The 22,323-nt window shown below is 35.6% G+C and overlaps 1 pseudogene; it reads left to right on the forward strand.

Annotated features, from left to right (window-relative positions):
• LOC149189681 (MYB-like transcription factor EOBII pseudogene) overlaps nt 1-15,514 on the forward strand; it is a 30,863-nt pseudogene extending 15,349 nt beyond the window's left edge.
• Nucleotides 15,515-22,323: the final 6,809 nt, after the last annotated feature.

Below are 22,323 nucleotides of genomic sequence, written 5' to 3' on the forward strand. Positions count from 1 at the left end.
AAGTATAGAGGTACCTCCTAATTATTGCATGGAGGTTTATTGAATACAAAAAACCGCTTATCCATCCAATTGCCTAGAAATGTTTGGTAGGTGCACTAATCCATAAAAACGGATTTTTTGTTGACTAGTAAAGTTTGGTTCTCTCTTGAGCCAACAAACAAAGAAAACAACTTTTTTTAATAATGTTGACACCTCTAATTTAGTTTTTATTTAGATTGGTTCTATAGTGTTTAGACATTCTAGCCCTATAATAAAAAATATTGGTTAACTGGCTTTGGGCATTAGGGATTGATGGTGGAATTGAGTTTAATGACCTGCAAGAGATAATCATCATGACTTGTTGGTGTTTTTAATATCTTATATCAGTGATCTTAATGTAGTTAAGGATGCATCGCTTTCACTATTTGGATTTCTTGGTTCTTGGTTTAGGTTTGGTTGTTTTAAATTTTAGTCAAGTGATGGTGGGTTTGGATTTTGATTATATTCCATATTAACCAATTTCCATGTAATTTAATACAATGATTGTGTGTATTTTGGGTGTTTCTTTTTTTTCCAATTTTAAATGAAATTAAAAAAATAAAAAATAAAAAATAAAAATATTAGAAAACTTACTTGGTCTCCAAAGACGAGGTATGATGTTCATTTGGTGCTCAATGTTATTCATAAATCAAGATTTTTTCTCAATTTCTGCCAAAAATGTGTCACACGGTCCTAATATAGTAGAAAATGGTTCCACGAGCACATAAATAAAAAAATATTATCAAAACAATGTGCATGTTCCTAGAGTGTGTGCGCATTCCTAGGAATGTGTGTGTGTTCCTGAGCCATGGCGAGCTAGAAACCTTATTGGTGTTTTGTTTGGTAACTCAGGATTTTCCAAGTCAAGATGTCGAGGAACACGAACATGTTCTTATGTGTGCAAAATCCTTATGGCCCCATTGTTATAAATATGTTGTCATTGATGGCAAAGGAAAAATTGGTTGCAAGTAGAATGATCAAGGAATAGGGTCAACTCAAAGTATGGAAAAGAAAAACATGGTCAAGGTGTAGAGACCTTGGAGCCAATTTTGGTATAACAGATCATCTGAAGGACTATTTTAAACTACTGAGAAGGATAGAGCTCTAAAATATCTTTCTAGTGGTATATAGAAGTTTTCAAATGACCTCCTAGATCAAAAAATATTGCCAAGGGTCCAATAATGTAGAGTTAAATTTGGTGATGGTTTTCTAGTTGGCGCTCGTTTGGAATTTACCAAAACATGGCAAAGCAACTAGTGAAGTAGGTGGCAGAGAACGACAATTAAACCCTATCCAAGTTCGATAGAAAATGTGCACCACTTGTCCCCTTAAATCCATCAACATAATTGTGAGGGCCCAAGCCACTAGTGGCTTAACTACTGTGGGAGCCCCGCATTGGGTGGTAATGTCAAAAAAAGTGATCAAATATTGATGGTATCTCGGCGAGACCTCCTCCCCATTTTCCATGAAACAAGATTTGGGAGGTCCACGTAAAACCGTGGCAGTTAAATGGTATTGGTGGCGCAACAAAAGTATGTCAGGAGTTGGAGAATAGGCATAGTTCCAGTCAAACTATCAGTCTTGAGACAAAAATCTCAGAAGAAACCCCTTGGGTATTTCTCCTAGATATAGCTTGATTTCTCACCAAGATTTATAGCTTGAGATTTGTAGCAATTAACATAGGCAAGTAATCGAAAGAAGGGCAACAATTGTTGAAGAATTTGATGAAAAACTAAGGCTCGAGAACCCTCTTCCTGTCATCCCAGAGACATGGATTTGGCCACATGGACAAATTGAATAAGGAAGAATGGTGTGTTTTATTGGTCGAAGGAGACATAGTAGCAACCTGAAGTTAGCATGAAATGGCCCAATCTGAGTGTGACATGTGGCATGCAAATTTGATATTTTTGGGTGTCCAAGTGGGCCAAAAATGGGTGTCACATGGAACCACTCAACAATTGACATGTGGCATCCTTTGAGAGGTGGAAAACAATTAGCAGACTCAAGTGGAATCATTGTGGCAAGGAAACATCACCCCAGAACAAACTCCTTAGAAGCTTTTTTGAGAATGCGCAAGCGGAAAGGTATGAGAAATAAAGCTTGAGGTATTAGCTCCAAGATGAAGTGGTAGAAAGGTCATCGCAGTGGAAATATTATTGGTCCAAGTGTGAGTGGTGTGGTCCAATGAGACACATAACCTTGGAGGAAAAGACCTCAGAAGAAATCTCGTTGGAGGAAACACCTTCGATGAAATGACCTCAAAGGTTATTGAAGGAGTGAAACTAAGCTTTTGTTGAGAAATAAATGTGAGGAGATAAAGTTTGGACCAATATGTGGTTATCTACGGTTGTATGGAACAAGGGTGTAGAAGGATGAATAGACAGTTGATAAGCCCTTTGGTTCTAGAGAAAAGTGTTCGAGCCTATATGATGTGTGAATGGGTCTACAACTTGTGAATTTGTTGATTACACCATAATTAGAGGTTTACAACCAAACAAGTAGTGCATAAAGTTTAAAAACAAAGTCATGAACAAATTAGAAGCTAGGATGGCGAAATGAACAACTTTAGAAGCGGGTTTAGCAAAGTTTCTAAATTTGGAGTGAACTAATTTTATAAGAAAACACTGTTATAACTTGTAAAACACTAGAATGGTGGAAAATGACCGTTAAACTCAGTTTTACTCACTGAGACAATCGATCAGATAATGAAGACTTGTTTTGCACATCAAGAGGACATTCCAAAAGTAGAGAAACAAGAATTTAATGAGATCAAAACCTTTGATTAGTGGAATTTAAGTGCATGATAACTAGAGTTCAAGAACTAAAAATATTAATCCTAAAATATTTATAAGGATAATCAAATTCACAAGATGTATGTTGGTGTGTTGGTTATGGATTGATGCTGGTTGTGTGTATGGTGTATTGATCAGTCAGAGATTGTTGAAGGTGATTTTATGGTATTTTCGGTGAGTGATTAATGATAAATACTTATTTGGTTATGTAAGGAAGTAGCTTTCATGATTTGAGTTTGAAATTGCATGAAATATGATTCATTGAAATCAAACAAGTGGTAGTTTGTAGATCTAGGGTTGTAGCTCTTTCCAGTAGTAGCTGATAAATAGTTATGGGTTGAAGCTTGTTTTAGTGGTAGTTGATAAACTAGGGGTTGTAGCTCCTTTTAGTGTTAACTGATAAACTAGGGGTTGTTGTTCCTTTCAGTTGTAGCTGATAAATTAGGGAGTAGTAACTTCCTTCTGGTTGTAGTGAGAAAACTTTGTAATAACAAGTAGAAGCTTTCCTTTGTGAAGTAAATTGAAGAAAAAATTGAAGAATTCATGTGTGATAGTTTGTATTTATTCTTGTGATGTTGATATGAATTGTTGTTGATGTATTTATTTGTGTCATCGTAATCTTCAACAGTGAAAGAAAAATTTAAAATTACTACAATACTCATTCACCTCCTCCTTCAGTATTGTCCTTATTTCTAACACCCATTTCCACAATTGAGGCCATCATCTCTATGCACCCACCCAAATTTCACTAGAGATTGTATCATTAGATTTTAGCAAAAAAAAAAAAAAAAAAAAAATAGTTAAATTTCCTATTTTTAAGTATCTTCTAAATATTCTACAATTTTCCCTTTTCACTGATATATTTTCCAATATTTTTTTTTCAAAATCTAGCCAGACATTTTTAGAATATGAGATTTAAATTGTTAAATTTGTAAAGACTAGGTGCAAACTTTTCAAGACATTGAATTTATTTATGCCTTAAAAATGCATTCCAAACCATGCAAAAAAATCATTACCAAAAACGTAAAATAATTAAACTTTTATTTTTACTTTATATTATTTTATTCTATTATTATTTTTACACTAATAAAGTTTATCCTAATTTAATAGTTAACTGACCTTGAGAGTAATTATTGATAATGACTCTGTGAATGATCATTGACTCATCATGTTATTTAAAAAAAAAATCCACGAATGGCACTTAATAATAATAATTCCACATGAAATGGCCCTTTAATATTGGATGAGGGATAAGAGCCGATAGGACCCTATATTAGTTTATAAGAGGACATACTTTCAATTTTACGAGATTGTTCTAGATTTTGGGCCAGCCTATTCTCTCGATGTCCATAAAGGATTATACTTTCTTTTTAATGGTTCATAATAAAGCATATTTTCATTTTTATTTTTATTAAGAGATCTTCAAAAACTTTCATTACTTATTTCTTAATATTTAAATTAATAATAATAATTTTAAATTTTATTTAAAAATAAAAAAACTAATTTAATTTTGATAATATTAATAAAAAATTAAAATTATGTCACAACCCAAAATTATATGCCTATATTCTTTGACTTAACCTTTTTTTTCTTCTAAACGAAAATCATATAAATATAAGGATATTTAATAATTATATAATTTAATATATAACAATATAATATATAATAATTTTATTATAATAGGAATATATGGATATATAATAATATTTAGATTAGAAAAAATCATTTATATTATTATATATAATAAAATTTTATATATAACTATAAAATAGTAGGATATTTTGTCTGTTTATCTATATAATAATTTTGTGGAAGAGTGCGAGTTATTGTTAGGATTGACCATTTCTATCCCCAAGTTGAGAGAAACTTTCAAAATTGAAAAATAATAAGGTGAATATAGATAATGAGTGGAAAATTAGTGATTGTTAGATCTGTCTCTCTCATTCTCCTTTATCTCTTCGTTATATTTTCCCCTCCTCTCTCTCCATTTTTCATAATTTATATTTCTACTTACTTATAAATGAGTGATCAATTATTCTCCCATACACACACATATAATTTATTGGTTTGTTAATGTATTTTTATTTTTTATTCATTTTTATTTATATATGAGATAATTAATCAATTTTTTTATATATTTAGTAAATTAATTTAGTTATATTTTTTAAATTTTTAATTTTTTTTTAATTTTTCTTTTATTATTTATTTATTATGCAGTGGTATAATAATTTATATAGTTAGAGTAAGAATTTAAATAATATTTGAAAATCATTTTTTAATAGCTTTATTATTTTGTTTTTTTAAGTTTGGCAAAACTACATCTTCTATCATGTCCAATATATCACCCCCAGTTGGGTGGGGAATTGAACTAGTGATTTCACATCAAGGAGTGCAGCGGTGATGTGATATATCACCTCCATCAGGGCCATCACCTCGATCAAGGTGGGGAAGTGAACCGATCACTTCACTTCAAGGAGTGTACTAGTGACTTCACGTCGAGGAGTGCCTTAATAGAACCGATTAGCGTGTATCCAAGACCTTTATTAACACTATTTTATTAAACATTCAATTTAAATATTTTATTAAAAAATTGAAATGTGATTTGCCGAAAGAATTGTATTGAAAAATAAGGACATCTAGTCCATCGAAGTCACCTGGATTTTTAGCATGTGTCCCCTCCCTAGCACATCAACCACCTCATGAGTTTTAATCCTAGGTCACCTTGCTCACAAGACCCAAACTAATTATGCTAGTGAGACTTGGCGAGAATATTTGGAGATTATGTATAATACTAAATATAATAATTTTGGATGATACTAATATAAAATATATAAAAAAAATTTAAATTTTATTTATAAATATTTGGATTTTAATTATTTTCCATATTTTTTTGGAAATTAATCATAATCGGTTAATGATAAATTTTCTTTAACTAACTTCTTATTATTAAACATGTGGATAGATGGGATTTTTCATCTTTGTGGAAACATCAACCAAAAAGAGTGATTATGTAATTAATCATGAAAACATTCTAAAAAATCGAAATTATATATTTTTATATGTGTTTATATGGTTTATTTTGGTAAGGAAAAAAAAAGTTTTGACTTTCAATTAGTTTGTAATTTTTAAACAGTTTCTATAAATTTTATTAAAATTTTGAAAAAAGAAAATATTAAACTAAATATTTTGAAAATTAAAAAATCTAAAAATATTTTAAGTGTCATAATAATTTAGACTTTTTTACAATACCATTACCCAACACCATGGCTTATCAATACCACAGGCCCAAAAAACCATAACTCATTTCAAAATCCAAATACTTTATAAATATTTTATTTTAATTTAATTTTATAACATGTTTTAAATCAAAACCTAATACTTACACTATAACAAGATTCTTAACCATGGATATTTACCTCTATTTTATCATTGATATTATTAACTTATAAATAGAGTTTGTTACAATACCATAAACCAGTGCTATGGTTTATCAATACCATTTGCCCAAAAACTAAACTCATTTCAAAATCAAAATATTTTAGAAATATTTTATTTTGATTTTCTAGAAAAAACTTTTATTATATTAATTTAAAATTATATTAAAATATGTTGACACCTAATCCTTGTGATTGGGTGAATTATTGTAAATAGATAAATAGGAAATATGAACAGTCAATGAGAGACGAACTAAACAATGTCTCCCTCATGTATATAATGAGGACCTACCTGATGGAATAATATAGTCAAATTATTTCTGCCTTATGGAGTTACTGTCTGGCTTGACATGGTATCAGAGCACACCCGGCTCGCGCTGGGGGGGAGATTGTTGGGCATTGGATAATCCAGCACTCCCTGTGTGTTTCGTGACATGGACTAACCGCCTCTCAAGGATCCGTTAACTCTGGCGATGCGTCCGTTTACTAACACCTGCGGGTTTTGGTGTAACGACAATCGTGATCCCAACAAGTGGTATCAGAGCCAGCTCCTTTTTAGCTCTTGTCCCTCGTAACTCCCTTGTATGCTCTCATATACCTGCGCTGCTCCTCCATACAATTAGCTGCGCCCTCTATCTGCCATATTCCATATATAAAGTCCTGCCCCCTCCACAGTCGCTGCCAGGTCTGAACGTTGCATTACCTGCACTCTCTGGCTCTCTATAATAATTTCATACAAAGCGCTACTTGGTATATGTTGGTGTCAGTAACCTGCTTTTTAATTGGCCTGAGACATACCTATCCTCCGACGTTGCTTTTCTTTATGCGTAGAGTCTCTGATTCCCCTACATAGTGCGGTTGCAAGTTCTCGGCTCACGTCCCATTTAGTGAACCCCCCTATTCAATCAGATATTCCCATCAATGTTTCATTTGCATTTGTTTGTAGTAAATTTGGTAGCTTCAGCAAAGGAGTAGGAATGGCGCATATGTCAAGGTCTGTAATAATCTCTTGTAGGAGTACTAGTGGCGAACTTGCTGGTGCCCGAGCTGCCTTCAGAAGACCCGCATTTCATTATCAATGTCGATGCTTGATATGCGTATGCCTCCGGCCTTAAGCCTTCCACTCCAACACGGGACCTAAAGCGAATACCTCGCTTTCGACTCCATCACTGTATCAGCAAACAAAGATTCTTTGAACAGAGGCGGCGGCGGCCACCATGGCTAGGGTAAACCCTATCTGCTCAGGAATGCAATCGTTGTGTGGTCGCATCGTTAGTCTCGTTTCTAAAGCTACCATTGCATTCATTTATTACCCACTGATATAACGTTTGAAATAAGTGCCATCCAAATACACGGTCGAGGTGAGCCTTGCATTATATTCCGCCTTCTAGCTGGTTTGATATATTAAATCATTGTACAGTTCGAACAAACAAAAACTAGTTTTTAAAATTGGCTATTCGAAACGTGGACATACAAATATTTAAGCGCCCGTTCTGACAATCGTTGTGGGGTTTATATACTTATTGGTTCTAAATCAAACAAGAAAAGGTAGTAGGCCATTTCTTCATATATGTTAACTTGTGATATTGAGAGTCCAAATACGTCTGGACTAAGTTCTTCGGACTTTAGTGGACGCAGTGCTTTATGCTGTTGAGGGTTATTTTTTTTGGACTTAGTATACTACCATATTATATACTTTAATGTTGTGCAGATGAATGTGAATTGACATTTGAGTTTTCTGTCCAGTCACATCAGAACTATATTTTTTTCCATTAAGAGTAAAAGTTTTGCAGTAGAAATTTTATTTGCTACAGTATGCATTCAATCATATCTATGGTGGGAATAGTTCTCACTGGCAAGGAGAACTATCCTGAATGGTCCCAGATGATAAAACACACCCTCATTTTCAATGAGCTGTGGAAAGGAGTGTGTGTTGAAGAAGGAGACAATGAACCAGTACAGCCTACCTCAGACAAAGAGCTCGTCATTTGGGAAGACAAGAACAACAAAGCTTATGCATTGATCGCTGCATCTGTAAATGAAGAGGTGAGTCGCCATATTTCGTCATATTCAACTGCCTTTGAAGCCTTACAAAAGCTGAAAGAACTCTATGACTCACATTCTGCACTTGAAGTTGTTCAACTCATGATTAAACTCTTCACTCTTGAACTACAAAATAATGGTCCTCTTGCTCTTGAATCTGAAGTAAAGTCTATAATGCATGATATCAAATCCACTAAGGTTGAATTGGATATTACTCTTATCGCTTTTCTCAAGGCACTTTATCCTACTTACTCAAATTATCTTGAGTCATTACAAGCAAATGGAAATCTCAAAGATATAACCTTTGACTCTCTTATGAAAAAGTTTGTTGAAAGAGAGAAAGCTTTTGGAAAGAAGACAACCCCTAAATCTTCTGAAGAGACTATGTGCCTTGCTCATAAAGAAAATCATCCTGCTCAAGATTCTACAAGAGGAAGAGGTGGACGAAGAGGAAGAGGAAGATATTTTAGAGGTAGGGGGGCAGACATTCTCAAGGAGAAAACGCAGATTTGCACTATATTCACTGCAAAAGAAATGGATCACATGATGCCTCTACATGCAAGCTACCATGGGACAAAATTGAGTAGAAAAGAAACCAACAGAAAGGTAAAACTGATGATACAACCAAAGGTAAAGCACCTGAATCCGCTCACCATGTTGTGGCATAATGTAACATTGGAGTAAATGAAGATTTATTTAATGCTTCACTTGCTTCTTGGAAAAATGATTGGTTGCTTGATTCAGGAGCAACCTGCCACATGACTCATAGAAAAGATTTTTTTGAAGATTTCACTGACAATGTTGATGGAGTAGTATACTTTACAGATCAATCAAAAATCAAGCCATCAGGGCTTGGCACAATCAGGCTTAAACTGCCTGGTCTTCCAGACTTTCTTCTGCATCATGTTCTATATCTCCCACAGCTCAAGAGAAACTTGTTGTCCTTAGTCCACATCTGCCAGCAAGGTCACTCCATTCATATGTTTGATGGCAAGCTTGAGGTAAGAAAAGCATCTGACCACTCACTTGTCATGAGGGGAATAGAAGAAGAAAGGCTTATCAAGCTACAAGGAACCTCTGCTCATGCACAACATTTCTCATACAATTCTCATCTTGAAGAAGGTACACTTCCATCAAGTTTATTATGGCATGCTAGATTTGGACTTTTGAACTATGACAATCTTCGCTTGTTGAAGAAAAATGGTGTCGCTGGTTTGCCTACAATTCCTAGGAAACTTAAGCAATGTGATGCTTGCATTCTAGGAAAGCATAGAAAACAGTCTTTTCATGATTCACATTCAAGGGCACATAGAAAACTTGAACTCATTCATTCATATTTATGTGGTCCAATGCTTGTTCCTTCTGCAAATGGAAATAAATATATCATGACATTTATTGATGACTACACCAGAATGTTCTGGGTTTATTTATTGAAGAAAAAATTTCATGTTTTTCAAACATTCAAGAATTTTCATAAATGGATTGAAAATGATGCACAATCTCATATTGGGTCTATTCGCACTAATAATGGAAAAGAATACACATCAAATGAATTTGAAAACTATCTTCGCCAACATGGGATCAAACATCAAACAATTGTGCCTTATAATCCCCAACAGAATGGTGTAGCTGAAAGAATGAATAGGACAATCTTAAATATGGTATGATCCATGCTCTTTTTCAAGAATGTAAAGATAATGTTTTGGGTTGATGTTGTTCTATGTGCTGCATATATAAAGAATAGATGTCCATCTAATGCTATTAGAAACAAGACTCCTTATGAAATGTGGTATGGACATGTTCCTTCGGTAAAGCATCTCAGGGTTTTTGGTTCCACTTGTTATGCCTTGATACCAAAGGTACATAGAAACAAACTTGGTGCTAGAAGTCGTAAGTGTATATTTTTGGGATATTCAAACACCTCCAAAGCATACGTCTCTATGATGAAGTAAATAAGAAGTTTGTTGTATATAGAGATGTAATTTTCCTTGAATCATCCAAAACTGACAATGTTGTTGAGCGGCAACTTGATCGCTTGGATAGATTCGCAAAAGAAAAATCATTTCAAGAATTTGATAATTAGATTCCACATCTTGAAGGGGGGATTCCTATACTAGATCAACATGTGGAATCTTTTTCTGAAGAACACTCTCCCCCACATGAAACTCCAACAATGGATGATGCTTTAAGTGATGTAATTGATAGAATTGGGAGATTCAATCTTGATTCAGTCCCAACTCAATCAACAGAGCAGCCTGGACCATCTGAGGAAGGTCCCCCAAAGTGGCTGACAAACACACTTGAAAGTGTTCATCCTGATGAAGTTGGAAAGACAGGAACCAAAAATTCAAACTGGCAAAATGGAGGTGATGTAGATGACTCTAATTCACCTGTTGATATGGATGTTTCTTATGATTGTGAATTGAACTTGTCTACAGATTTTGAACCAACTTCCTTCAAAGAAGCTGCTTCTCATGATGAATGGAAAGAAACGATGCAAAAGGAGTTTGATGCCCTCATAAAGAACAACACTTGGAAGCTGGTTGATCCTCCATTTGGAACCAAACCAATTGGCTGCAAGTGGGTCTACAAGAACAAGTATAAAGCTGATGGCTCACTTGACAAGCACAAAGCTAAGCTTGTGGCAAAAGGTTTTGCATAGAAGGAAAGGGTCGATTATGAGGAGACTTTTTCCCCCACAGCAAAATGTACCATCCAGACACTCTTTGCACTAGTAGCTCAGAATGGTTGGAAAGTCCATCAAATGGATGTAAAAACTGCTTTCTTGAATGGAGATCTAAAAGAGAATGTTTTTATGTCCCAACCTGAAGGATTTGCTGTGAAAGGACATGAACATAAAGTATGCAAACTTGTGAAGTCCTTGTATGGCTTCAAACAAGCACCGTGAGCTTGGTATGAAAAACTAATTGAGCATCTTCTGAAACTCAATTTCAAACATTTTGATCTTGATGATGCAACTTTATTTGTTAAGAAAGTTGGCAAAACAGTTGTATATCTTGTGGTATATGTAGATGATCTTTTGATGACAGCGAACAATGAAAGCTACATTGCATCCATAAAGAAGGAATTGGGGAAAAGTTTTGAAATGACTGATTTGGGCTATGTTCATTACTATCTTGGCATTGAAGTAACCCAACATCCAAAGTCCATATTTCTTTCTCAAAAGAAATACATTGGAGATCTGTTGAACAGGTTTGGCACGACAAAGTGCAATCCTCTTGCTACTCCAATGGAACAAAACTTAAAGTTCACATCTATTGAAGGAAAATAATTTGAGGATGCAACAAAGTATAGTCAGCTTGTAGGAAGTCTCAACTACTTAACTACTACCAGACCAGACATTTCGTTTGCTGTTGGAATCCTCTCCAGGTTTATGCAAAAGCCTTGTGAGGGACATTGGTCTGCTGCAAAAAGAGTTCTAAGGTACTTGAAGGGAACTCAAGACTTTGAAATCAAGTATACACAGGTGGATGACTTCAGTTTGATTGGATACTTTGATTTAGACTTCGATGGAGACAAAGAAACTGGGGTATCAACTTCAGGATATGCTATGAGTCTTGGATTAGGAGCTGTCTCCTGGAGATCACGCAAACAATCAGTTCCAGCAGATTCCACAACAGAAGTAGAATACGTGGCAGCAGCTGAAGCAACAAAAGAAATTGTGTGGCTCAGGAAAATTCTTGAAGATTTGCAGGTAAAACAAGTACAATCAACTCCACTCATGATTGACAATATCTCTGCAATAAAGTTGGCCAAGAACCCAAAGTTCCATGATTGAACGAAGCACATCAATACTAAATATCATCTGATTCGACATCATGTTGAGGCCAAAACAATCCATCTCCGTCATTGTTCCACAAATGAGCAAATTGCAGACATCTTCACCAAAGCACTTGGAAGGGAAAAGCTTGAACGATTCAGAATGATGCTTGGACTCACCAACATCCCTTCAGATTAAGAGGGGGAATGTTGACACCTAATCCTTGTGATTGGGTGAATTATTGTAAATAGATAAATAAGAAATATGAACAGTCATCGGGAGATGAACTAAAGAGTCTCTCCCTCATGTATATAACGAGGACCTACCTGATGGAATAATACAGTCAAATTATTTCTGCCTTATGGAGTTACTACCTGGTCTGACAAAATATATTTAATTTAAATATATATTTATTATATATCAATAAAATTATTATTATTTAAAATTATCCGGTATATAACAAATGTTAAATAAAAACACTACATATTACACTTATTTAATTAATTACACTTATTTAATAATAAATTTAAGTTTAATAATAAATTTAAGCTTAATAAATAAAAATGAAACAACGACCGCTCCCACTTATCATCAAAACTAATCTCACAAATAAATATTCCGACTTTATCCGCTTCCTAATCCAATTTGAAAACAATTACGCGAAATGAGCATTTATTCCAAAGCGAAAAAGATGGCTAAACGTTTAGAGACATCACTGTTAGTTAACCAGGATCCTGAAGACAATCCTAAATCAGTTCATTTTGTCGTATCAACTGACGCGTGTCTGAGCCACCATTCTCTGGGGAATAAACCCTTTTTTCAAGCGTCCCAATGAACCCCACTTTACGGGAAACAAAACACCCCCGATCCACGTGGCAGGTCGTCGATATCATCTTAGCTGTGATATTGAACCTAACAAAACACGGACGGAATTAATGTATATTCCACCCTACCATTTGAAACCACGTAGCGGCCTGTTTTTAGATTTCAATAATTTAATTCCATGATTACGATGGTTAGGAATTCCAAAGGCCATTGTTGAACCAGATTTTCCATGGCTGTTTCATGCCGTACCTCGGCTTTCTAAATCTAAATACTATGACGTGGTCTTTGGCCACGCTTGCGTTTTTCCAATCCAACGCTGAAACGCCGGTTGCAAAAGGTTAATTAAGTGGGGCTGCATATGGAAATTCCACGTGCCTGGAGAATTTTTAATGTCATAACCATGTTACTGGAAATGGTCATTCACGTGCATTAAGAATTATTAAAACTCCTATTTTTAGTTGTGATACCTGTGGTCCAAGGCAGATCTTTCCATCTCCTTTACTCTGTCCGTCTGTCTCTAAATTTCCCTGCTGGGCACCCTGTACAGAATCCAGATGCCTATAAATGGCGTCAAGATGGTCACCTGTAAATTCGATAGGGCCCGGCTTACTGGGTTGCATTCGTTGTTAGCTATACACAGATGCACCTTATCCAAATTCCCAGTGTGAAATATAATTTGGAATGATAGTTTGAGTTTTCTTACATTGCTTCAGGATACATTCAAGAGTAGAGTTTCATCAACTTAAACTCTATTTGAATATATCGTGTATTCCACCTTTACAACGATGATAGCTTGAGTTTTCTTCCCTGATCGATGTTCAACTCCAAATTTTAAAAAAATTGCTAATAAATTTGGATAATACATTAGGAAAAACAAGTCCCATCTCCAAATAAGAGGCGGCGTTGTAGGAAAAAAGGGGAAAAAGAGCATTGTGATTAGAATTTGAGGAAGCTACATACTTGTGGGCTAACTTAATGGAGGAGAGTACTTCTTCGTTGGCTTCTGCGAGTGAATATGAGGAGCAAACCCAGACCAGGAAGGGTCCCTGGACCATGCAAGAGGATATGGAGCAGGGTCCCTGGACCATGCAAGAGGATATGGAGCTGATTAGGTATATAAGTTTACACGGGGATGGCAGCTGGAGATTTCTGGCCAAAGCAGCTGGTATGTATGAATAAAACTATGTGACTACATAAATCTGTGATTGGTTAACGTCTGCAGTACAAATTTCTAGTGTTTTCTGTGTCCTGGGTTCTTATTATTGCATGGAGCACAGGGCAATTTGTTGGTGAAGGTTTTGATGAAATGCTTTTATGTGATATAATGACCATTTGCAGAAAACACGAACATTAATTCGTTGTGCAGATTTGCTTATGGGTCCAGGCAGTACCTGAAATGTATATATTGTGCAGGTCTCAAGAGAACAGGAAAAAGCTGCAGACTACGGTGGGTTAACTATCTCCGGCCTGATCTCAAACGCGGCAAGATCACTCCCGAAGAGGAGCATTTGATTGTCAAACTCCATGACCTTTTGGGGAACAAGTATGTACTCATAAAATGAATGATCATATTGGTATTTGGTAATTAATTTATTTTTTCTTTATTGCAATTCTTTTCAGATAGTTAATATTATATTTATATTTGATTTAATTTTTAAAATATTTCTCTTCTGAAAAACTATGGTGATCCCATAGTTCTTCTCATTTTTTTTACAAAATTAAAGTGATGAGAACATTGAGAGCTTTTCTCTCATTTCTTTTTACGAGATTATGATGATCTAAAAGAACTGCTCCTAATTTTTAAATAAAAATAAAATGGTGATTTGAGAGTGCTTCTCACTTTTTTCCTACAAAATTATGGTGATCTAAAAAGACTGCTCCTGCTTCTTAAATAAAAATAAAGTAATGGTCTAAAAAGTGTCTCACTTTTTTCTACCAAATTATCGTGATATAAGAGGGCTGCTCCTGCTTCTTAAATAAAAATAAAATGGTGATCTGAGAGCGCTTCTCACTTCTTCTTTTTTTACTACAAAATTCTGGTGATCTAAGAGGACTGTTCGTACTTCTCAAATAAAGTAAAATGTTAAGAAATTCTATGTATTTGTCAATTCTGACCATACAACTTAGTGGTGTAATCTACCATATAAATGTTGTGGAAGTTAATGATGATCATCTCTCTTATAAATATGTGCTAATTCAAAATGTTCAGGTGGTCTCGCATTGCACAGAGTTTACCTGGAAGGACGGACAACGAAATCAAGAATTATTGGAGAACAGTTATCAAGAAAAGAAAGAATGTACAAGCTGAGAGTGGCAGCAGCGGCATTGAGGCAGACAACCTAGACAGTTCAACGGGTTCTTACTGCGTGACAGCATTATCTCCAAGAGCTTATGACCTAGACAGTGCAGAGCCTTCAACCAGCATTACAAGGGAAAGCAGTGATGAGATAATTCCTCAGACAAACACAACCCCATGTTTGCAAGACGAGATTCCGTCGCAGGCAATTCCGATTACTGAAGAAAATTATGATTACGGATTCCATGGAGAAATTCCCGGTCCTTTTCAAGTCAATGCCGATGGGCAACCCGGCCCAGCTTTAGAGGAAGATTTCGAAAAATAAAATAACTATTGGTTACCATACAATTTTTCACTGGGTCCGCTTTCAACTCTGCTATCTTCTGAGTTCTTTGCAGATGGGGCCACTCAAAATGCACAAACACCGCCATCTTCCTATATGGTAGCTTCCCCAAACCCCTTCTACGATGATGACACTTACATGGATTATTCAGGTGTATTATGGAACATGGATGAACAACACGACCGTTTCATGGACAGTCCACAGTCCGGCGGGTGTGGGGATGGCAGAAAATCATATTAAAGAACAATAAAGAAACCATGGGTTCGAATAGTTTACTGTATCTATTTTCTTTGCCTATACAGGTAGATCACAGCTAGGATTTCGTAGACACCAGCAATTTAATTTTTTCTTACCTGATGTTTTTAAAGTCCTATCGGTTTCAGAGAATACAATTTCTAATGTTCTACATATTGTTTATCTAATATCCTGGCTTTTCGGGGTAAATGTCTTATGAATTGCAGTCCGAGCATTTTCAGATATACGATTTCTAATTTTCTAACACGTTGTTTGCCTGATATCCTAATTCTTCCGGTGAAATATATTACGAATTGCAGTATGATCATTTTCACGTATTACAATTTCTAAATGCCTACACATTGTAGCACTTCTAGCCTAGTTTTTCCGTTTGAATATTTTATGATTGCAGTGCAATGAATACCTGACAGTGGATGATTAATGTACGTGGCAAAGACTTAAAGAGGTTCTTCTCTATTTTTTTCATATCATTAGTATTTCCTAGTGATTATTGAAACGTCCTGCATTTGCCATCGGCCTTTCCATCTCACCACGGACATGTCTGGCCATACATAACTTGGTGATTGTACGGAGATAATTGCAACCCGCTGAACATAAATTGGGCGGAGTGCATAACATTTTCCAAAAATAATCGAATCAATCATCAGTTCTCTTTTACATGGTCAAGCGTAGGAATTGGGGAAGGTTGACTTATATAATGTGTCTCTTTGTCACTGTTATTTAATTCTTTTATTTACCGTCTGTATAATATTAGTTTTTGAAATTCGTGAGTTGTATTATGTGACCACTACTGCAGATATTAATTTCTTAAAATTTTTTACAACTGCCTTAAATTTGGTAAACACCGCTCTATACGCCATCTCCTTCCATAATAAGAAGTAGCTCTACCAAATCCAGTTATACCCAATCTCCTTCCCCCGCAAGAAGTAGGATGGAAAAAAGCAATATGAATATTATATAGTAAATATGAATATTATATAATAAATTAATGATGGGTTAAGTGTGTCTTCTTTCCATAACAATCATAATTTTAGCATTAGTTTGGGTGAGATTGCCAAATCTATCTTTGTATTTCTGGAAATTTTTTTCACTAAAAGCCATTGGAAATGCAATTGGAAAATTTTACTGCAGGTGCCCAGAAACAGAGGAATTGCCCAAAAGCCTCTCAGAAAAATGCTAGAAAAAATAATCACACATCTACATGGTGGGAAGGAGCACAAAAAAACACTACACTGTCATCAAAGAAGAATACTCTCGAGAAAACCCCGAATCACAAGAAATTGGGCAAGAAAGAAACAACTCTCAAAACAAGCAGAGGGAAAGCCCCGCCGACAACCCGTCAAGCATCAACAGTGATGAGGATTCGAATACCACACAAAATGAATCTTCATTTAATAGCAAAGCAAATCACCTGGACCAAACTTCTTCTCTGACTATCTTCAAAAGGATGAACACAACAAATTGGGAAGCTAAGACATCAATGTCCCAAGAACGAGAAGAGATGAAGGAGATGCAAGATAAAGGAAGTTGGAAGACCATAGAGAAAAAAGAGAAAGCTATAGCACCAATTTCACCAAGAAAGACGAGGAGCCATACAATTAAAAACTAAGAAAATTATAGGTCCGATAAACCAATTTGGTCTCAGTGGACGTTAACCACCACGACCACCACCATCATCATCATCATCAAATTTCTTAGGGTGGCTTTTCAATCAAAAATATATTTTTAAAAAGTGTATTATAAACAAAGTGGATGGTTTTGTTTTTTTGTTTTTGTTTTTCTTTTAAATAAAGAAATACATTTTTGAAATACAAATTATTTTAAATATTTTTAAATATATATATAATAATAATAATAATAATAATAAATAAATAAATAAATTTGTAATGTCTATTTGGAGTAGTTCAAGTGGTGATTGTTATGGAATGAAATTTCAAGATTTCTTATACTATTCTCTTGTAGTAAGATGAATAATGAACATGTAATTTCAAAATAAAAAAATCTTATCAAATTAAAAATAAAAAATAAAAAATTATAATATTAATATATAAATAAAATTTAAACACATTATTATTAATTAAAATCTCGAACTATCCCCAATTAATAAGTTTACATGCAAACATGATCATTAACAATAACATTGAAATATTGAAAAACCTAATTCATATATATATATATAAACTCCAATATATTTTCAATGCCATGTAATTAGAGTATGTTATGTTTTCTTCAAATGATAGAGCTAAGTTCGACAGCTATAACACTTTTTGTACAATCATCAAATAAAAAGCGTGCTATGCTATTTTCTTATTAAATTTATTAGAATAATTGTATTTTTCAATTTTTTTTGTTTATGTGAATTATTTGGCCAAGGTGCTTTCTAGTTTAGTATAGAAAATATGTTATAACGTCTTATGGTATTATGTAAATAAAATATTAAAAATAAAAATAGCTTTATTAAAATAATAAATAATTTCAAATTAAAATAATAAGAATAAGTGTAATAATTTAGGTGAAAATTTTATGTAAAAGTTAATAAAAGTAAACTAATAATCTCATTTGATGAGTTGGGTAAAAGCATAGTGATGGGATCATTGGTGATTCATTAATGGCTAAGGAAATTGGTAAAGGCATTGACAAAGACTTCAAAAAGACAAAACGACATTTTTGGCACATTTATTTGTGAAAATAATGGAAATTAGGAGAAAATGGAGGTGAAAAGTCACAGGTTGCATGTCGGGAGGAAAATGAAAGAAAATAATGGAAAATGAAGAAAATAGAAGCCTCATTAATAAAAAGGCTTTTGAGGATCAGTGCACAGACTTTTGTGAGTTCAGTTTTGGAGTTCTCTCTCTATTCTCTCTCTCTCTCATACTCTTGGACACTTAGAGTTTTCTTGGAGCACTCTTGGAGAGTGGCATACTTGGAGTTTTGGAGCAAGAAGGCAAAGGAAGAGCAGGAAAGCGCAAGAGGACATTAGGATTAACAGCTACAACAGGATTTACTTGCAGGTACCGAGTTGCATGTGTGTTAATCTCACTAGTTTTGACATGCATGGCATATGCATGTGGTTTATTGGGCATGATTTGTCATTGACATGGAGGATTTCCTGGATTGAAAGTGTAATTGCCTAGCGTTGCCATTTCCTGGATAGCCATGGTGTTGTGGGTTTATTTCTTTGTTTTTCTGGTTGGTTGTCACGTTTCCTTTAGCTTGCGTTGAGTTACTAGTCCTGGAATCCTTAGCTGGAAAAACTCTCTAGAAGCCCTTGGTGGGTTGAGTTACTAGTCCTGGAAGCCTTGGTTGAAACAAACACTCTTGAGCCCTGGAAGGCTTGGGTAGAGACCAATCTGATGTTGGTTTTGTGATGTCTGACTATGAGGTGGAATCACTATTTGATGGGTTGAGGTGGTTTGGCCCCTGGAAGCCTTGGTTGGTTTTGGTTAATGTGTTCTATGAGATCACACATTCATGCTTGGAATATGGCACGAGGGTGATTGGCTGAAGAGAGATTTGGATCAACCATGTCTACAGTTGGGTGGTTCATGGAAGTCCCACAATTTGTTGGCCTTTACATTAATATTATGAAGTTATTTCTCCTTGTTATTTCTGATAGTTATATTGGTTTATATGTGGACTATATCGTTGTTATTGCCTTGTTATTTATATTGTTATTATGTTGGTTATGAAGATGTATTATGACAGTGGTTATGTATGGATATCATCATGTTTTTACTTATAAATGAATGAAAAATTATCTGTGGCCTAATAGATGAAACTAAAGCTAATGTGTTGAGGCATCAATGCTTCTTAGCGATTCTCAGATGAGTACGAGACCCCTATGATCATATTTGTTGTTTAAACATGTAGATTAAATATTTCTGACATGTTTGATGAAATTCCTGTCATGGCTAGTAGGGATCTAGTCAAGTCCTTATTTAAGTAATTGCATTTGTATCATTGTTTCGTTGTTATCTTTTAATTCTGAAAGTGTCATTGATTTCCAGGTAGTCACTTGTACTCTGGGCCTGAAAAAGTGGCTACAATCACAGAGACGCAGGCACACAATTTGGCAGACAAGTCCCCAGACGCATGCATACCCATGTTTTGGAAGAGTTTGGAGCCTCTTTGACGCATTCTTGTCCACATCAAGGGAGCCTCCCGAGGTTTAATGGTCTAAAATATCAGTTGGTCTGATGCGTTGGTTACCTAATTGGTTGGGATGGCTCCAAGGAGTTCTGTTGCTAATGTGTCTTGTTGGTTCCACTTTATTAATTGACAGAATCATATTGATCTATGTGGATGTTGGTGGCCACCCGCCTATTCCACCTAGACCTCTAGTTGGTTTCATCTGTTTCCTTGTTTATTGCAATATTTACTATTTTTAGCAGTTTTTCGGGCCTTGAACTTCGAGCCTAGTTTTGACCCCCTAAACAATGTTTTTTTGAGGTCCGCAGAGAGATAATATCGTACTCGGACAATAGAGATAATATGACCAAGTTACGACCTCGGGAAGTTGGCTACCCAACTAACCCCAATGGGGCCCAGAAACTCTTGGTGTTCCATCTCCTTGGGTTAGGGTTTTTGTTGTTTAGGGTTTTCCCTTGTTGTTAAATAATAAATAGGCCATTGAGCCTCATTGTAACACAGTTCAAAGGCATGTAGCCACCACATGTCTTCTTAGAGATAAGCTACCATCGCTCAAGCTAGTTTTATTTCCATTATGTTTGGAAGCATATTTCAGTATTTGATATTAATGAAATGAAGTGTTATTTCTGATGCATCTCTATATTTATGCTTATATATGTAATTTGTTGTGTTCTTGTTTAAGTTCGGATTAGTGGTATCAGAGCAGTCTGCTCTTTCTATATTTTTCTTTGCATGTCCCCAACAAGGTCAGGATATAAGGAGTGAGGGCTCGAACTGGTCGAACCTTTGCAAGACCAGCCTCACAAATCTCATCGGCCTCCCATGTCAGAAGAGAATAAAGACAAGGGGGCATGAGATCCTTTCAAAATATTGCTCTAAGAAACCCTCGAGCGACAGAGGAACATGATGATGGATAACTTTGCCCAAATCGTTTAGCGGTTGCCCAAGGATGACACATCTTCTTCCAGCAGCTACTTTGGAAGCGCCACACCCTTTAAGATACAAGTTAACTTTGACATCCCCATATTTGAAGGTCAGATAGATGGAGATGCTGTAGATAAATGGTTAAAATCAGCTAGAAGGATATTTTTTGTTCATAATTTTTCGAGTAGGGAAAATATTACCTTCACAGTTCTCAAAGTTGTCCCCCACGTCAAGGACTAGTGGAGAATCTGCTGTGAGAAGAAGCATGAAAGTACACCCTCACTATTTTTAGCCACACCCACTTAGAATTTGTTCTAGGTCTCCATCAAGGAGTAGTACTACCCTATTGGGAGTTATGAGGATAAATACATAAAGTGGACCATGCTGCGGTAGTGAAGGGACCAAGACATGTGAGAGTTCACCTATGTTTTTCATACCCTTCACAAAAGGTTGGGTATCAAGGATTATGTATTGCATTTGGTACTCAAGTACTGTGACTGCCTACAGAGATACATCTAGGAAGAGATGGAGTTCTTGTACATCTCCTTGCTCGACACAACATAATGATACACTGTCAAGATTGAGCACAAGTTTAAACAGACGAAGCGAGACTTTGGATCTGTGAATCCAAAGCAAGGGAAAGGTGCCCCCAAACCGTAGAGCAAAGGACAAATCCAAGACGGGGCAACCCAAGACAACCCACCGAAGCCTCAAGGAAAGAACAACACCATGAATCCAAAGAAGGACACAGAAAATCGTGTGAGTTCCATAAGAGCTCCACTCACAACACAGGTGAGTGTCGGGCCAAGGAGTCACTGGTGGTTGAGCTAAAGGCTTCCGAATCAGATGCATGTTCCGACTCTGAGTCAGAACTCAACAAGGGGAATGATAATGGGAAGTAGATCATTGATGCGAAGTCAATTGCCACCATGGCCACCACCAAGATCCAGAAGAATGAGCCTGAAGATCTAGAGGAGGGGGAACACCTCTTCCACTCACAGATGCGGGTGAAGGGTTCTCCGCTACAGTTCATTGTCGACAGTGGGAGCTAAAAGAACCTCATTTCAGCAAAGGTCATGAAACGGATAGGCCTATTAACTACATCACATCCAGAGTCATACACCATCGGTGGATTCACCAAGGACAAGATCTTCATGTCATCCAGTAGTTCCGCCTTCCCTACAACATCAAGCCCTTCACGAATGAGGTACTGTGTGATGTTTCCCCTCTTGAAGTTTATGATGAATTATTAGGATGACCATACTTGTGGAAGAAACATGTTGTATATGAGTCTAGACCTCACTCTTTGATTATTACTTTGGGAAATAAGTTGTACAAGATATTGGAGGTAACCCCACTTACCACCATCTCTTTGATAACTGCAAAGAAATGAAGTAAGATCATTTCATAGACTAGGAAATTTGTTTTCCTTATGATTTTCCCTCAAGCCAAGAAGAAGATTG

The sequence above is a fragment of the Pinus tabuliformis genome, chromosome 3_1, assembly GCF_031772625.1.
Source record: "Pinus tabuliformis cultivar Carrire ecotype Pingquan chromosome 3_1, CPIR1, whole genome shotgun sequence".
Taxonomy (NCBI): Eukaryota; Viridiplantae; Streptophyta; class Pinopsida; order Pinales; family Pinaceae; genus Pinus; species Pinus tabuliformis.